Source organism: Chinchilla lanigera, unplaced genomic scaffold (genome assembly GCF_000276665.1).
Source record: "Chinchilla lanigera isolate Chin_1 unplaced genomic scaffold, ChiLan1.0 scaffold00184, whole genome shotgun sequence".
NCBI lineage: Eukaryota > Metazoa > Chordata > Mammalia > Rodentia > Chinchillidae > Chinchilla > Chinchilla lanigera.
In genome coordinates, this window is record NW_004955585.1 from 945638 (window position 1) to 951127 (window position 5490).

A 5490-nucleotide genomic window follows, 5' to 3' on the forward strand; every position below is an offset into this window, starting at 1 on the left:
GTTATCCTTTACCTATGAGTGCTTTCCTATCAATTCTCAATGTCTATCATATCTCCTAGATTAAATTAACTCTTTCAGGCTTTACACTAGAGAAACAATGCAATACTTACACATGTATGTTTGATTTATTTCGCTTATGAGTATGGTCTCTAGTTGTGACCATTTGCCTACAAAAGCCTCGAGTTTATCTTTGTATAAACTTGCACTAATAATTCACTTGACTACTTGAAAACACATTTCTCATACTTAGAGGTAAGAAATACCTTTTGAAATTGTCTCTAAAACCTACAGTTCTAGAACATATTTAATATGACATAATTGTCTTAAGTAGTGCCCTGACTACTCAAGTACATTTCACACAAAATGTGTGCATTTAGAATTTACATATTTATTTGGACACTTTTATTTTAATTTTAAATTATTGGTAGAAATGCATTGTGTTACTGTTAGTCTGCTCTTTATTCTTTTGAACATGTCCCTAGGGAAAATAACTTAAAGCAAGAAGGAGTCATTTTGGTTCACAGTATTAGAGGTTTCTGTCCATGGTTAGCTGGCTGTGTCCCTTCTGGGACTTTAGAGAGGCAGAGTGTCACGATGGGCAATCCATGCTGAAATAAAGTTGCTCACCTCATGGGAACAAAGAAGTAGAAAGTAGGAGAAAGATCCAGAGAAGAGGTGGCTGGAAACCAAATATAGTTCCCAAGGTCACATTCTTTCATCCATTCCTTTCAAACTGGCCCTACCTTCTTTTGCTATCACCTCCATACTATGCCATCCAATTATGATTTCATCAATGGATCAGTCTACTTGATGAGGCTTGAGCACTCATGATTCAATTACTTCCCCAAAAGTTCAAAAACAACTAAACCTTCAACACAACTAGCTTTGTGGGGGGACATACTGGATAACAAACACAGTATGCATTGAAGCACAGACAAAAATTAAATGATCGCTTCAAGAATAGTGATCATTTCTCAATATGTTGGTTATTTTCTTAAATAAAGGCTTACCTTTAAACCATATTTTCAAATTTTCAAATTTCTTCAAAATTTCTCAATAATACTCAGTGCCAGCCTATTTTTTTCCAAGTTGGTTGAAGCATAATCAACAAAATTTATACAACTTGATGTTTTGATATACATATATATTATGAAATGATTATCATAATCAAATGAATGAACATACACATTGCCTTACATGTTGCAGTTACTTTTTTATTTTCCTTATTCTTTTAAACACTTAAAATCTATCTTCTTTGGAATTTTCAAGTGTACAGCAGATTATTTATTATTAGCTATGGTCATCATGCCTCATACTAGTGGTCCACAGTTAATTTATCTTTCATAACTAAATTTTTTATCTTTTGATCAACATCTCTCCATTCTAGGTATTCTTATATGTAGACTACAGTGTAGGAATATGCAATGTATAAGGGTGTTGAGTGTTTATTTACAATAGCTACCATTAATTGCTATACTATATATTTGACTATTTGTAAGGGAATCAAATGCAATCACCTGGTCATTAAACATGTGGCTATTTCTGAAGTAGTTTTTCCTTACAATTCAATTTTATTAAATTCTTATACATATATATTGTATTAGTCAGCTTTCCTGTTCTTCAGACACAATAACTGACCATTATATATTTTCCTTATGAAACACACAGGTTTTCTAGTAATTGCTTCTGGACTTAACTAGGCATACTTATAAGCAAACTTTTAAGTACTTATTTTTCTTGGGGGTAGAGGTGTTCTTGCCTTCAATTGATACTGAAAACTTCACCCTGAAAGTAGCAAACAACATACAAAACTATAGAGCAGGTCAAAAACTGATTTAAAGTTTCTGAGTAACAGTTCACCAATATGTTTTATAATTGTTTTCTAAATTTGTGTACTATACATGTCTTTAAAGGTGTACTAGCCAGGTGTGGTGGCATATATCTGTAATCTCAACACTCAGGAGGCAATCCTTGTGAGTTTGAGGCCAGCCTGGGTTACAGAGTGAGTTCAAGACCAATCTGAACTGCATAATTTCATAGCAAAACTCTGTCTTAAAAAGACAAAAAAAATTAAGAAAGTGTACCTGTTGAAAATTGGCCAAAGTTTTAGGAGTGCTGTCCAAGGTGATTGGTTCTAAGATATTTCATCATGCTGAATAGAAACCTCATAACTATTACTCAACCATTCTCCATTCTCTTCTCTTTAATCTCTGGCTGTCAGTTTCAAGGAATGCACATATTCTAGGTCTGTATGTCTTCTTGGATCGTTGACCCCATTACCATTATGCCGTACCTGTTTTGTCCCTGAGAATTTCCCTTACTCTAAAGTTCATTTTAGAAAACAGTGCAGTTATTTCAGCTTTCTTTCTATTAGTGTTATCACAGCGTATCTTTCTCCAGGTTTTTATTTCTAATTTATATCTTTAGGTTTAGCCTGTGGCAAATAACACTGGATTCTACAAACACATCCCTTGATTTTGTACTATGATGTTTTACTTTATCATATAAATAGCCACTGTGCATCACAGTACAGTTACCTGAGGGATACAGGAGCAATCTGTGTATTTACCCAGTTGGTACAACATGCATTTTCACCAACATTATACTCCATCTAACAGATTTGGCATATGTTTACCTGAGGATCACAGAAGGTTTAATACATCAACACGACTCTAGGATTTGTTGTAGAAAATTTTTTTTTTTCCTTTTGACTGTTCAAGTAAAAGTAGTCCAATTCAGTACAATGGCACATGAGAAACCAGATTTGTAAGTTTTGGAGGATGTCAAAATTGAATTATCAGATTACTCATGCATGAATGATGAAGATGATCCATTATGATAAAATATATGTTTTCATAGCAGAAGAGTGGTGTGGGTAGATGGTGATAATGATGATAATGATAATGATGATGATCATGATTTTGATGTTGGCCATGTGGGCCAAAGTTGTTGTGACAGTGAAATGGGGCAGGAATTAACTGATATAGACACAGGGAATACAGACCTCCTTGATTCAGATGAGGAAGAAAACGTCAATGTGAGTACATATTTGACTAGGTGAATGTTGCAAAATGGTCATGCACCAAATGGAATGATCCACTGTTAGAACTAGGTCCGAAAATATTTTGAGGGTCTTGGGAGGGGTGAAATGTACTGGACAGAATGCCAACACTGCCATTCAGTGTTGGAAATTATAACAGACTAAATGCTACCAGATCCTGTGAAATACACAAAGGCTGAAATACAAGTAAAACATTCTGCATGCACCAATAGCCATATTCAAAAATACATATATTATGACACCTTACTAGCTGAACTGAAAGCATTCCTAGGCCTGCTGTACTTAGCAGGGATTTCTCATGGAAATTACAGGAATGTAAAGGACTTATGCATCAGCAATGGGTTAAAATATAGGGTAAAAATTTATACTCTTGTAGATTCCAAGACTTAATATGCCTTCATTTGAGAAATTTATCCTTGTACTCAGCCATCAGATTGTTATTCTTATCATAATAAACCGAAAGATGTTGTGAACATACTTGTTGCTTCCATTTCTCAAACTAATCACAATGTGACACTTGACAATGGGTTTCCTGGTTTCCAATTGATATTACATTTGCTAACAGAGCACAAGTTGACCAATGCAGGAGCTGTATGGAGGAACAAAGCAGAAATTCCAGATGAAATGTTGCAATTTCAAAACAGATAATTATATATTACAATCTTTGGATTTCAGAAAGATTTACAATGGCCTCTTTTATGCCAAAGAAAAACAAAGTGGTATTGCTGGTACCAGCATTGCACCATGATAGAAATATTGATAGGGAAACCTCAACAAAATGGGAGCCAATGATACAAACTTTTACATTAAATCTAAAAGCAGAGGAGATGTTGATGAGTTATGCAGCAACTATGATGTCACTCAAAACACAAAGCACTGACCAATGGTTATGATTTACTCAATCCTAAACATGTGTGGCATAAATAGCTTGATAGTTTACAAAGAAAATAACAAGTGCAAACTACAGAGAAATTTTCTTAGAGGATTGGAACTGACACTCATAAGAGATCATTTATGGCAGAGGCAAAACAAACTGTTTCTGCCAAGGAGCTTTGCAAAAAATTGTAGAGCGCATTGGTGAGCTGACAAATAACCAGGAGGGGCAGCATCCCGAAGACCTTCCATGACAACAGAAAAACCAAAAGCATGTCAAGTGAGCCCTACAGGAAAGCACAGGAAGTCAAAACATATGTGATATCATTGTAAGTAATACTTGTGTATAGAACATGCGGTTTTCATGTGTTGAAGACTGCCTTGGTATGAGAATTGAAGCAAAGATTATTTTTGTTGTAGAGTTCTAGTGGTGTTTTCATTGTAGTTTGCATAGGTTTTTATTGGTGATGTTATCTCTTAGGTTTGGTAAATAAGTACACAATTGATTTGAAAATGTTGAGGCCTATTTTCAGCACTTATTATATATTTGGTATTTTATTTTTCAGATATCTTATTTCCCTGCTAAGTGCATGTTGTACAACACAGTAGGAAGCTCCTAACAAAAGCAGAAAAAAGGGAAGTGATAAAACTAGTCTGCCAGAGGAAAGAAAGGAAAACTAAGCACATGTGCTATCAGTGTAAGTGAGACTTGTGGATGGAACATGCAGTTTACGTATGTGAAGACAGCTTTGGTTGTGACAGGTGAAACAAACATTATTGATGCGGTAGATTTTTGTTTGTGTAACATTGCAGCTCATATACATTTGATTTCTAAAATTATGTCTTAGTTTTGATAAGCAAATAAACAGCTGATCTGAAAATATTGATGTTTATTTTAAACTCACAATTCACATTAAGAATTTAATACTTATTACAGATTGTAAGAAACAGCCACAAACAAAAATACACAAAGCCACCTAATCTTTGATAAAGGGGCCAAACAAATTCACTGGAAGAACGACAGCCTCTTTAATAAATGGTGCTGGAAAAATTGGCTTGCTGCCTGCCAAAGGCTGAAAATAGACCGAAGTCTATCACAATGCACCAAACTCAAGTCAAAATTGTTCACAGATCTCAATATTAAAACAAAAACACTAAATATATTGGAAGAGAAAGTAGGTAAAAACCTTGAAGACATAGGGGTAGGCAGAGAGTTCATGAACAAAACCAAATGGCACTTGAAAGAATCAACAACTGGGATCTCATCCTACTGAAAAGTTTCTGCACATCTAAAGAAATCACTCGCACAGTAAAAAGAAAATCCACAAACTTGGAAAAAATTGTAGCTGACTGTCCCTCAGACAAAGGACTTCTATCTAGAACATATAAAGAACTAAAAAATATCAGCCCCCCTAAATTCAAAGACCCAATCCAAAAATGGGCAGCGGAGATGAATACACACTTCTCAGATAAGGAAATACAAATGGCAAATAAATACATGAGAAAATGTTCAACATCATTAGTCATTCGAGAAATGCAAATTAAAACAACACTAA